Below are 14,324 nucleotides of genomic sequence, written 5' to 3'. Positions count from 1 at the left end.
CGGGAGATCGAAGGCGAGAGGGGGGCCGTTTGTGAGCTGCGGCCAAAACGGAAGTCTGTGCCATTCAGGGTGTCTACAAACCCCCCAAAATATTGTCAATTTACCCCAGAACTGGAGGAATTCTGACTTGAGATACGAGTGCAATTGGTTTGGGAACGCTTCGTTCCAGGAACTGTGAGTACCAACTAGGAATCGATCCTCGAACTTTGTTGTCGGTTGTCTAAATTGAGTTCAGGGCTGCATTTGTGAATCCATCTTGTTGGTATATTTTAGGTGGACAGAACTGGAATGCCTAGAACAAAAAGTTCCTGGAGCTGGACAATTTGGGGAGATCCAGGAATCGTATGTTTTTTTTTTTAACACAACTGGTTGGAACCGTTTTAGTTCAAGGAATGACTTGTAACAAGAGAGGACCCTGCAAAATAGTCTGGCAGGAAATTAAATTCCAAGAACAATCACGATCTGGTATAACTTTTGCTGGAAAAACAATTTAGGGGATTGATCGTAACAGTGGCAGAGCCGGAGCTAAAACTGGCTTGACAACAAGTCGGGCGAACGCGCAACCCTGAGGCACGCTTGGGCTCGGTACTGGGATGTCGCAGGTCCGTCGGGTCAACTCTCTCATGCTGGACCCAGGTCAGCGCACAGAATCCAGGAGCACAGCCGTGGGGGATCTAAATGTGCTTAATTTCCAGTCGTCATCATGACCCAGGAAATCTTGGCGGTCGGTCCCTGATGGCTTGCTTCGCCCTAATTCCAGAATGTCTTGTCGCGGTGCCATCCAGGAGTGCCGTCATGCAAAAGTACAACTTTTAGTTCTCAACCTGCCATTTATTATCACATCAATCAATCAACTGATCAATCCATCACTCAAAGACAATGAACCACTGGGTTAGGTTGGACAAACTTGGCGAAAAGTAAAAGCGGAAGTATTGTGCTGTCATATTGAACCCCTTTATAGTTTAGTGCAAGCGAAGTCTCACATTTGACGTAAGCGGCTTGAAAATTGTCTCCCTGATATCCAGTCATTACGACGCGGGCGCGAGATGCCAATCATCTCCATTTTCCCCTTCTTTGTCTCCCTGGGGGGATCCTTCCGGAGGCTAAACGTGTGTGGGAATAATTCCAAGCCGGGGAATGGGGGAGCTATTTGAGAGAGGAAAACATTGAGCCCCATAAAGGGAGATGGAGCTCCCCGGCCCGCGATTGTCGGCGAAAGCGAGCCTAATAAAAGGCATCCTAAAATGCCTCAGAGGTTCACGCCACCCATTTTCACTTTGGCACATAATTGCCGGGCCTTAACTCACTTTACGCAGCCTCCCGGGAACGAACCTTGGCTTTCCACTCACTCGCAAGAAAATCATTTGGCGAAGCTGCAGGCCAGGCAAGATGTGGCGGACGGGGAGCGAGCGCCACAGTCTTATTGGTGAGCGTAGGCTGCCATCTGGTGAGATTTTTGAAAATTCAGGCCCGGAAGCCGGTTTGAATGAATGACAGGAAATGTTGTTGGTATATTTTTCATAAGCAAACCAATAAAATATATTTTTTTTAAATAATTTTTAAAAATGCCATTTTGATGAAACCAGTTCCATTTAGATGCATTTTTTTTCCTTTTCTGGTGATCCTTCAAAAACAAACTTCTCTGAGATTCGATTACTTGACAGGTGGGCGATGCGAAACTGTGAAGCGTTACCGTTTTTGGCACGACATGTGGACGAAGCATGACTGCAAAGTTTGACGTAGAATAAACCACAAAACGTATCATAATAACAACATTAAAAAAGTGGCCGCTAACTTTGTGGACTTGGAATGAGCACTTCAAACTAGGTTCGAACTATTTAGAAAAATTTTCGAAAAAAAATGATCAAAATCAAGGCAAATGAACCATAAATTAGGATAAAAGACTAAAATTTTACTTTTTTCATACTTTTGAACACAATTAACTAATTTACTGCCAGCCATACCACATGAAAGAAATAAAATAAAAATAGAAATACGTACCTGGGATTGAATGTCTCAATTCCTAAAAGACCATAAATGTTATAGCCAGTGAATAAGTTAATAAGGTGCATTAATCCCCCCCATATTCAAGTTCATTGTTTATATTCAAACTGTGGCAGAATGTTACTTGCAATAAAATTAAATGTATCTTTTTTTAGGAAAAAAAAAACACTTAGGCCTACTCCTCGGTTATATCTTAAAGTTGGCCCGAGCAGTGAGCCCAATTTTTATCTGGCGCTTAGTGTCAAAAGACTCAGAACCACCACATGCCAAATGTTGTGGTCGTCTGGTGTGCGGCGTCGTAGCAGCCACAAGGGGAAGCCGTAACCCAGCGAATTCCACACACAGCGATGTGAAACACTTTTCTTTCCCCGGTCATGCCAAATGCATTCATTCCCACCCGCATTCGCTCTGACAGCGCCGACATGAAAAATAATGTAAGATATAGACATATAAAATCTATCATGATGCGAACACATTTCTTTTTTGTCTTTCCAGTTCTTCCAATTTTGAACCGCAAAGGGTAAATGCAGTCGCAAGAATGCAGCATCAAGGATACACATTATGTTTTCTTCTTGTTTTGAAGAATAGGAGGGAGTGGATTACTTCCAGACGCGCAGGGGCAGGTTTTATCCAATTGTTGCTGCGAATCTGTTTAGCTACGCTCGTGTTGTCGGGAGTAGGGTTCAAGAATTCACGATATACCTGAACGACTCATCTGCATCAATGCTCACTTCAAACAGGAAAAAAAAAATAATGGACACTGAATTCTGCATCTGTTTTGGATTAATTCCAGTTCATTCTCTTGCTTCGGTCTATCACAGCATTTTTCTCGGCGGCTGTGGGTGGTTAAACATGTCAGAGAGGCAGCGGTTCACATAGCCAAGCATCACAATCGCGTAACCCAACATAGCGGCCAGGAATCCCGAGAACCGATTTGTTGTCGACGTCTTTCTCACGGGAAACAAAAAGAAAGTGACACTTGTGGAGAAGAAGCCGTTGGAATGTGTCAAGCATTGCCCTTAAAACGGCCCCTCCCCTTCCCCAGATTAAAAACAGGCAAGCCAAATATAACTTTCACTCACGCTCACCTCTTCCTGAACCCCAGGAATTAGCCACATCCTAGTGATCTCCCCGCATTGTCCCTGTGGGGATAATGATGATGGAGAACGTTATGGATGCAATTAATGCAGAACAAGAAAAACAAAACAAAAAAAAAACCTGCCATCAGACTGTTCAACATAAGGGCAGCTAAGGAGCTGAAAGATGGACAAAGACCACGCAGGAACCAAAACAACCAAGAAGGGCCGCCACAATTATTTGGCTCGTCACGACGACATCGACGATCAAAATCGTCCAGCCCTCAATGGCAACTCATAACAATAAATGTTATATATTATATTAAATATTTCTACTTTATCACCTCCATCCGAAACAAGTTGCCCGTTTCACATAGATTCTGTAAAAAAAATAAATAAATATGGCACAAATTCGATACTTTCGGGAGCCTAGCAAAGTGGGAACTCGCCCCAAATGTGCGCACTTTTCACACGCCAGCACAACATCCCAATGACATGAAATACCTGTCGGGAGGTATCAGTGTCAGGTGTTAAACTCCACGCGGTGTAACAAGAAAAAAAAAAATACTTGGCCCCAATACAAGCGGACTGTAACTCGGGTTTTTCCTTGATTTCTGACTTTATCACAAGCAAACAAGGGAGAACGTCTTGGTGGAGGTAACAGCAGAAGATTTTTTCCGCAGATCAGCCTCAGGCATGTTTGCAATTTGTGGACCGGTGGACTTCTCTCGAGGTGTTAGCTGCTTATTTGGTTACACGGAAGGGGGAACGGTGCCGATGACCCACCTCTCCGTTGTAACGCCCTCGACACCTTCTCCATGCTTGCAATGTCCCTCCCCCCGATCCACACTGAAAATAAACACATCCCAGGGGTTCCCAGGTTCACCGCCGAGAGGCATGATGGAGCTCTCCGGCTCCCCCCTCCGATGTCAATCAAACAACAATGTTATATTTCAACCTCTAACCTCCAACAGGTCTGCCTGTAAACATTTAGTGGACCTTTGACAAAAGGCTCGCAAAGGGGTTGCTCCGGCTCGGCGGCTCCGGAGGATCACATTTAATTTGTAGAACAGTGACTGACAAACATTTTTCACCACACCACCCCCAAAACAAAAAAAAAAAAAAATCATCTAAAAATGCTTAGCTCTCCAAGTTTCGCTTAGCTTAGCCCTTAGCTTAGCTTAGCTCTCCATCATGATCTACATGACTCGTAGAAGCCAGTTTTCTCGATACCGTAAGATGCGAACTACTTCACGACGCCGCTGCATTATACTGGACATGTAGGTGCCCCCCCACCCCCCCAAAAAAAACAAAAAAACGGATAACTGTGCATTTTAAACATAGAGGACAGCATCCCAGAAGTTGCAAGTGAGGTCGTGATGTACGCGTCGTGCCGGCGTCCCACTTCGTGACTTGCTCGACTCGGGGTCGTGAGCACTTCGCCTCCACTCAACGTCGAGTGCCCCCCTGCTGCTGCCAGCAGCATATTAGTCAGACGCAGAGTGGGGAGGATTAATCAAATAATATGGAGAGAAAAAAAATCGAAGGTGGCCATTAGGGAGTCTCCCTGACATACTTGATTTGATTGTTTTATAATCCAAGAAAGACAGCTTTCATTTTAGGGCTTTTTTTTTTTTTTTTTTCTTGGCAGGTGACTTGTTTTTCTTCTAATCACTTTCAGCATTTCCTGAGCATCCACAACACTTTTTTTTTCTCTTTTTTTTTAATGTCATTCTTAATGACAATTGAAAGTAACTTGCCCAACACGACATGACGATGGCTCGTAGCGTCCATGACCCGGTCGTGACCCGCCATTAGCAAGCAGGTGTTGTCGGACTGAGCATGTGCGGAGGCCGGAGTGATTTCTCATCCTGAAAGGCGGCAATGATGCTGCTATTAATACTCTTGCTCGTTAATGGTGGCCATCATCGTGCATGATGAGCGGGTGGGGGCAGGGGGGGGGGGAGTTACTTCTCCAAGCCGCCCGTCGCCTGGACCGTTCCGCAAAGGGAAAACAAAAGGATGCACTAAAAGGATGAAGTGGAATCAGGATCAAATGGCACTCATCATCTTGCCGTCGGTAGGGTTTTTTTTTTTTTCCCAACAATGAATCATCGTTTTAGTCCCATATTGGTATTTCTTTTCATCAAGCGCGTGAGGGATTAGTTTCATGCTGTCTGCGCTTTAATAAGTTTGATTGTGTCACTTTGAACCATGCGCCGCAAGTCCAGCCTCCCAACTGAAAAAATTGAAAAACATCAAAGGCAGCCATGTCATTCCGGTTCACATCGGTCGTTATTTATTTTAATTTTTATTTTTTTGCAAAGCATTCTATAGTTGTGCGAACGAGCAATCCATTTCCTCGGCTAAAGCTTTCATCAGGCTCTTTGTTTAGAGCGACCTGTCCATGTAATCATGCTGCCTGACGGCGTCGCTGCCTGTGATGGAACGTTGGGCAAAGCGTGTTTATTTTCCGTCGGCAGCTGTGAAGCAGCACCTGTCCTTGCAGCCGCGCTCCGTAAAAATAAACCAACCCCCCCCCCCACGAACCCCTTCCCTCCGTCGTCCAGCACCCTTTGTGCCCGACCACCGCCGAACCATGTCGGACCCTGAGCCGGACACCTCCGTCCTCCTCCACAGCGTGCTACGGTGCTGAAAACGTCTTTCCCAGATTGCAATTGAGTCGGAGCAGCCGGCGCATAAATCACGCTCCAGGAGAATGGGAACAACGGGCAAGTGCAAAGGCGGATAAACCGAACCCCTCCATTTGTTTTTTTTTTTTTAAATCCATCGACTTCCTCACTGTAAATCAACGACGAAGAAATGAGCTCCACCCACCAATCCAATCCCTGATGCTTCCAATCATCATGAAAGGGAGGTCAAAGGCAGGTTTTCCGTGTCGAGGAGCAGGATAATGTAACTCGGCAGGGTTGGGCGACCTGAGTCAAATGACTTGGACCTGAGTCATTGTTTTGCTTATGACTTGATACAAAAAAAAAAAATCAACAGCAGTCACGTCTTGCAAATGATACCAATATCTGACTCTCTCCTAATGAAGACAAGATTCTGCATTAATAAGTTGACAGGGCTTGAGATCACCCGTGATTTGACTTGACTTGCTTCATACGAAATGACTTGAGAAAATTCTCTGGCTCTCAGGATGTATTAGAGGCTTGTGTGTCTGTTTCACTTCCTCGAGGTGTTCCCAGTCCAAAAAAAAAAAAAAACTTTGGAAAAGGCTCCGGTGGGATTGGCCGAGCCCACGCGGGGGGATTGAAGCAAGCTGATTCTTTGGGTATTAATCCCTCCACGTATATAGCGCCCGGCGGAGGCGTCCACGGACCACATGGAAGCGATAAAGATCCGAAAACGAGTGCTACGGCGCACATGTCAACCGGCAAGCACAAAAGGGAGATCACGGGGGAGGCATAGGGCAAAGCCAAGTCCACCATTCCAGAGCAGCGGGATCGTGTTTCACCCCAGAAAAAAAAATATATAAAATCTCTAACAATTGTCTTTGTTCTTGGAATACTGTCCCGGGAATGACTTGAGTGGGTTAGCGATAGCATGACATCGTCCATTAAATCACGTCTTCATGTTAACCTTTACAAAGCTTGTTGACATCTGTATCGTTATCAAGATAAAACGAAGTGTCATGGGGATTTTCACTCGCTAAAAACAGACATGACCGCAACCAAGAAAGAGGAAATTTGAGTTGAACGTCTCAAGCTTGTATAAAATCTAAATTTGACCAAAATGACGCGAAAAGGGGTGTCACTAAAAGCCGCGCAACAATCTAGCAAGTGTGTCAGGGACAGGACGCACCTGTGTGAAATAGCTTAAAAGCATTTTCAACATTTTCAAACGGAATGGTGGCCAAAAAAATGACAGATATGCACAGTGGTTTGCAAAAGTCCACCCGGATCGATGGCGGCACCTTCCAAATCGAATTGAGCGGCATACACGCTAACATGCCGGCTAAATTAATAACGTTGGCCCGACTACCCAGGTTGCATTGGGAGCAATTCGGGAGCTGCGACCGCTCAGTCACACCCCATCAATCACCGAGTGAAAAGTGGAAGGGTGGTGGTGGGGCGATGGGTCATCCCCGGAGCAGCCCACGGTGATGAACCTGCACCAGACTCAATATCGTGATCCTAAATGAGTTGTCTTTACATCAGGCAGTAAAAGACTTGCAATGAACTTTTAACAAGGTTTTGTTCAATGGTGCGTTCCGGCTTAAAACGCCGTATCGATTGGTCCTCATCGGCTCTTTGTTGACGTCGTGTGCTTTGGCTGTTTGCGGTTCAGTCCATCAGCGTCCTGAACTGACTGGTGTGGAACCTCACTGCTTATGGTGGCCCTTCAGGGACTACAAAGTTATGTTGTGCAAAATCTGTGAACGAGTTTGTCGCGAATCAGAATGGACAATATTGATTGACTTCATTTTATTTGCATTGTCGTCGTACGTACAGAAAGGGACTGCATGGTGGCGCTTTAGCACAAGTGGCCAATTGCAAGGCCTGGTGGCCAGATTCAGTACCACCCAATTCTAGACCAAGTCTGAAAAGACGTTTAAAAACGTCTTTGGGAGTGAATGAGTTAAGTAGCCCGCAAAGGCAAAATCATGTGCGTCAACTTCCATGTTTCTTCAAGTTCCAAATTGCAACTTGTCTTCAATTTTAACAACTTTGAGAACGTGCGAGTATTCTTTTCACCTATTGCCCTTTTAAAAAAACCGAAAAATAGTGAATCAAGATTTTTTTTTTTTCCAAACTGGTTATTTATCAATTTTTGAGGCATTCACAGTCGTAACTGCCCTTCGAGGTAAACTGTAACCGATGTGACCTGTGACAAAAGTTCAGTTTGAGATTCCTGCTCTGAGAAGACAAAAGACATGTCGGTTGCATTCGAAAAGCTTCGCCGAGTTAGTCGTGAGTAACAGTGCGTCACGTTGACTACTTTATGCGCTTTATGTTGCGGCGTGGGCGCCTCGCCCCGAGCGCTAGCGACCCACGCGTCTTCAGTTTGACTGATTGCGAGGCTCCGAAGGTGTCAAATGACATGGGGTGCCTCGACGCAGGCGTAAATGGCGAAGACGGCTCACGGCCATCGAGGTGCGGCGTGAAGTGGGAGCCCAAGCCGTTTACAAGCTCCACCGCAGGATTGTTAACAAGGGAGAAGCAGTCCGGGGGTAATTGCGGGGCGTGGAGGAGGTCAGGCACCAACGTCCAAAAACGGAGCTGTTTAACAAGCTCGCCGCGCAAATCTGCAACCGCGGTCGACCCGACGGGGGCCGCGCGAGTCGCACCCTCTTACTGTATTCTTTTTCTTCGCCGGCAGCGCCCACGCGGGCAGAAGTAACAGAAGTTTGTCTTTGTCCAACTTTCCGGGGTTGAGTGGGTTGAATCCTATTCATTCTGAATGATACCCAACACAATATTGTCCCGAGGAGCCGGGGTCAGAGGTCAAGTGGGTAGATGTCACCAAAAGAGAACCCTCTTTGTTTGTCAGTCTCACACTTTATCCGACTCATCTTAACACAACCATTACTCCGAAATGCTTTACAGATTTGATTATGAAATGCCCCCCCCCCCCAAAATAAAAAATGCATGTACGTATAACAGTAATCCTTCCTTGACACCAATTACTAGTTTCTTATTAGCCAGGCTTTTGGTTCAATCTTGTAGCACATTAGGATGTTACGGAAAGAGCTACGAAAATCAATAAATCAATAATTGTGACTGATACTCGCACTTTTCTCGGTGATTATTGGCATATCTGTTCGCCATCAATCAACCATTTAGCAAAGCTTATATTCGGTGTCATAGCAAGAAGTCGAGTGCTTTTGAACACCGCCCAACAAATGTGGAATCGGTGCATTGCTCCCTTGTCGCCAACTTTTTTGGGACGCTCTCGTCTGACAGTAGATCAAAAGCGAACGAGATTCTTAATTTTGAATGACGTACCAGTTGACGACGGGATTTGTTTTCATGAATTACTCCCGTGGGTTGAACAGATGATTCTCATCAATCTTTTTCGGTCAAAGAGGAGATTGATGTATCGATTTGACTTTGATCGACTCGCATGCGTCTTTTGTTCAAAGTGAATTTTTTGGTTGCGTTTCTAGACAGCAACACTCTTAGTTGCACACGGGGTTCAAGAAGTCGGGGCTAAGCGTGAATGTTATTGTGATGGTTAAAATACTTTTCAAAAAAGCAGAGAGATGCCGGCCAGATGACGCGATATGATTGACAGCCGAAAAGGAGGGAGGGGGGGGGGAATTGAAAAAGGGACCAGCTCGGTTACCTTGGGCAAGTTTTTAATGTTTATGGCTTGTTTATGATTATGTTTATTGCCTGGTTAATAGTACGCGGATTACCTTGAGATGGGTGCTTTTAATGAGGTACGCGTTTGCTTTATCGCACTTCGACATCAACTTTCACACAATACTTTTAAGGGCAAAGTCAGCCTGCGAGTGACTTGGGGGGGCGGTTAAGGGGGCGCAGCGAGGATAGCATTTTGTTGTGAGAGGAGGCGAAAGGGTGAAAGTTCAAACACCGGCAAATTGAAAGTGCAACGTTGTGATTGCTAATGTCAACAAAGAGAGGTTCCTCATCACATTTTTTTTTTGTTTGTCTAAGGAAGTCACCATGGCGACGAACAACACGGCACTCGGGTTCATTTCATGGGAAAAAAAATTAGAGGGAGTCGAGGGTGGGCTTATACGCGTCAGACAAATCACGCTAATCGTCGTGAGCGATTTTTCACGTTTCGTCTTGACCAAGAACCACAAAAGTTGTCTGGAACCGACGACCCGATGGTCATCCCGTCATGGTCCTCACGGAACGGCAACGACCGTGCCGTCATCGCAGCACAAAGGGCGATGAGTCATCACACGGACAAAATAAAAGAATGAAAGCACTCTTGTCCAGTGCGCGACACGAGTAGGCAGCGGAGACAGTTGGAAGATGAAGATGACAAAGAAGTTGGAATCTGTCAGTTGCGCTGATGAATCTCTTGGTGATGAGACCATCATTGCACTCGAGGCAAATCGAACACTGCTCTTCTGTTTGGTATACTGGACGTCGTTCAAATTATGTAGCAATCGGAGAAAATTTTCCAAGATGAGTCTTTGAACGAGCCCTGAAAAAAAAAAAAAAATGGAATGACAGACTCGACGTCTGTTTTCAGTCACGGCTTTGTTGTCATTTTGTGGGTCTGTGGGGGGAGGGCGGCGGCTTGCTTGCGATAGACAAGCCGATCACATTTTATATCCCAAAGTAAAACTGCTCTTGTTGTGTGTTTCATGTCTTTTAGGATATTTTTTTTCTGCTCCTATACATGCACTGCATTTATAATGGACGTGTTTAGATGGTGTTCCGTATTCTTGTTTTTACATCTATAAGTATTCACTGTACTATACATTGTAGTTTGGCGGCCATTTTGTAGGAAATGGTTACAACGAACCGCCATTATAACGTACAGATTCGTTGTGTCCCACGAGGTGTTTTGTAAGGAGGTCCAACTGTCTTGAGATCGGGATTGAATTGGAGAGACGCGCACCCCGAGTGTGCAGGGAACATGTCATGGATTATTTGATGATTTGAAGTTAGAAATTGCGGATGTAAAATTGAACAAGGGCCCCCAGTAGGCTAATGGTACCGGTTAGCTAGCACCTAAGCAACGGCAGATGTTTTGAGAGCAAAAGCAGCGAATAATTATCATCCAAATTACAGAAAATTAACTTTTATGTTTGTTGTTTTGGGTGTCTGCCTGCTCAGAGTAAACAAGGAAATGAAAAGTCTGAATGGAAACGGCCTGCTTTTGCTCGGAATAAAAAATCATTGTTTGTTCAACCGTTTGCTTGCATTTGTAATGCAAACGCCGCAATCAAGTCGGCTGGTGAAACCAAACGCGAAAGACGGGAGCCTGGGAGAGGCGCCGCAGCGCCGATGACAATCTCCAGATGAATTAGCGGCATTAGCAGGACAAATTGCGGCTCCCGCAGGCTGTTGCCAGGCCGGTCGCTTTCATAAACAAATCTCTCGACTTCAACCTTTTCTGGAGGCCACCCGGGTTACTACCCCCCCCCCCCCAAAAAAAAGAAGCCCCTCATGATGGAGTCATGGCCACTTAGGCCGAGTGATGGGAAAGCAAACAGGCAAGTGAAAGTGTAGTCGGTGTAAATGGGTGTGAAAATAAACCACAATAAGCGAAGTGAGACCTGCTCACCTTCCGAGTTCCTGCTTCGTTTGCTACGTTACATTTGATGATGATGATGATGATGATGATAATGCTGCTCAGCTTTCAATTGTTATGAAGATTATGTGTCTCGATCACACTTGCAACATGAAAACGTCTTTGATGGCAATGGACAGAGGACTCTATGAAACGTAACGTCAAACTTGAAATGTGATTGACAAGACAATATTGTGAAGTCATGCCTGAATAGTCCCATGTCCTCCATTTTAGTTTGAAGCGGGCATTTGGGAGGATGGGTGCTTCAAACCCAACCTGACGAGAGACGGTTTGACTGCTGCCAAATTTAAACTATGTGCACTATTAGTGTTGATATTGTTGAGTTTTTGTCATTGCCTGCAGGTGGAGCGTGGCATGTTTGATGATTTGCCATTGTTCAGTAGTGCACCCCAGATTTAATTTGAATTTTTTTTTAAATTTAGCCACCAAAGCTGTTTACATTTATCAGTAGCCTTTTTTTTATTTAATGTAATTTTCAGGTTGCTTCAAAAAGCAACTTCGCCAAGAGATTTTGCCTGATTGTTAAGTTTGTCTCATGTTACACTAGATGGGCAACAAATACTGTATTGCGAGGGAAGTGAGTTTTCATCACGGTGTGTGGCCAGCGAAATTAAAGGAATTGCAATAAAACGTGAAATGGTACTAATCATGATATTCGGTCATTCTTTTGAAATTTTGTATCTAAAGCCAGTTTCAATTATGAGCAAGTCTCAAGACCCCATGACTGTAAAGACGCGGAAATTATTCCACTTTGGTTTGAATCAGTCATTTCAGGGTCATTTCGACCATTTCCCGGGGACCAATTAACATGAAAATCAATAAAGTGCTTCTGCTGTGACATCTTGGTTCCCCGCCACTTTGTTTTGACAATACTGTTTTTCAGGAATTTGGGTCAGCAGTCGTACCCGAACAAATTCATGTGGTTGTGAGCAAATATGAACCAGATATGCTACATGATAAAACAAGACAAGTCTTTGAAGTCAACGACTCCCGAAAGAATAAAAAATTTGGAACCGATGCAATTCACTCACTTGACAATGTTTCGACATACAGTATGATGCAATGCAAAGATGACTAACGGGTTTTGCTCCGGGCTGCATTTGTCAGGAAGAAGACACGGGTCTGTGTTATCAATATCACACGAAAATCACGCACGTCCCTGGCCGCTCCTTAAAGTCCGCAGGAGAATATGAAAAGTTGTCATTTTGTGAAATGTCATTTGTCTCATTTTTGGTCTGCTTGCGTGTGTGTGTGTGTGTGTGTGTGTGTGTGTGTGTGTGTGTGTGTGTGTGTGTGTGTGTGTGTGTTTTTGACATTCGCATCAGCATCCCCCACAGGGTAAATACACACACCGGCGTGCGATTGGGTTTCCGTTAGAGGTTCGCGTCAAATAAATAGCGCTCTCATGTAACCCAAATCGAGGCATCGCTCAGATCCTGACTGCTCACTTCCTGAACACTGGGGGGCCTCTTCGAATTGTCGTTCAACCTTTACGAAAGGATATTACCCACAATTCTTGACGGTAGAAGCATTTAAAGCAGCAGGGCGCCGATGTAGGTGACAGATGACACAAAGACGTTCGAGTTTCACGCTCAAAAACTTTAATCGTGTGTTAAAAAAAAAACAACTCATTACAAAATGTATTACCGTATTTTTCACACTAAAAGGCACACCTAAAAGCCTTCTGTGTTCTTAATAGCTCACAGCGCGCCTTAAAATCCGATCGATGCAAAATTGGGTGGACATCATAACAACACATGAAAAGTCTCACTGATCCCCGATGGAAATTGAACAGGAAGTCAGATATTTTTGTTTGAAGTGACCGTATACGTTGAATTTGCTTATCTGCCTTGACACAAATGACACCAATCACCACGAAATTGGGTGGGCTCGTCTTTTGAAACAAGACACACGAAAAAGTCTTAAGGACCCATGCTTGAAAACAGACGTCGGTCATTTTGTTTTGAAAATGATCATTTCGGTTGAAACCCTCCGTCGAGCGCCCTGAAAATTTGAAAAATAAGCCCGAATTTTCACAGCAAATCCGCCATTTTGTTTTGAAGCAGGCATTTCTTGCCGTGCGTGCGCGTGCATGTTGGGATGCTGCCGCAAGTGAAGGCAGAGGAAATGAAAAGTGTTTTGCAAATGTTTTCACAGCCTGCCACCCGTGTTTTAACGCCCTGCTAATGATTAGCACGGATCTCAAGGTTTACCGTGACATGATCCCACACGCCTCCATGCTGGGATACGCTTAAAGCGCACACACACGCACGCACACACACACACACACGCACACACACACACACACACACACACACACACACACACACATGGTTTACATATAACACAGCACATAGTCACCAAGAAGCACGTTACTTGAATTTGACGGTGTGTATAGCACAGGTTGCCCATGTTATGGTTACCCTTCCCCCCCCCCCCCCCCAAAAAAAGTGTTACGGGTGAGATATGACTTACTACTACACGGATGGCCTTTAATATCTTTTTAGGTTATCTCTTGCAGGAATTGGAAGAAACTTTAATGAGAAACTGCTTGAATCCAGAAACAAAATTTTCTGCTTTCCAACTTATACGAAATACTAAAAAAAATGTTCTTCTTCTTTTTTTTATGGTTTCTTGTTACAGAATGGAATGTGAATAACCTGGAGAAAACCCCATAGAAGCGTTGGGAAAAACACTCGAGTTCCACACAAGAAAAGCCAGGACCGAGTTACAAACCCGGAACTTCAAAACTACGAGGCAGACGTGCTAACCGCGAGATCACTGTGCTCCCCACCACTCAGGTAAAGAAACCATATTCATATCCCATCCGGATTTTTTTTATTTCCTCACTGCCAAAAAGTAGACTTGTTTTGGCAAAAGAGGACATCCGGTCCCTGAAGTGAAACATCTCCTGCATAAAGGCAAAATTGACTGAATAGCATCTTCATGTGTCCCGTGGCGCTTCGCAATATTTATGCACGC

At 44.9% G+C, this 14,324-nt stretch overlaps 1 long non-coding RNA gene across 1 annotated transcript in view; it reads left to right on the top strand.

Moving 5' to 3' along the window:
• Window positions 1–14,145, top strand: part of LOC109531526 (uncharacterized) — a 77,252-nt gene extending 63,107 nt beyond the window's left edge. Inside the window, exon 4 of the long non-coding RNA XR_002171192.1 lies at window positions 13,986–14,145. This is a non-coding gene — a long non-coding RNA (uncharacterized LOC109531526). The remainder of the gene's footprint in view (window positions 1–13,985) is intronic.
• The last annotated feature ends 179 nt before the right edge of the window (window positions 14,146–14,324 follow it).

This window comes from Hippocampus comes, unplaced genomic scaffold (genome assembly GCF_001891065.2).
Source record: "Hippocampus comes isolate QL1 unplaced genomic scaffold, H_comes_QL1_v1.1 scaffold10, whole genome shotgun sequence".
Lineage (NCBI taxonomy): Eukaryota > Metazoa > Chordata > Actinopteri > Syngnathiformes > Syngnathidae > Hippocampus > Hippocampus comes.
This window is presented reverse-complemented; position numbering and strand designations above follow the sequence as displayed.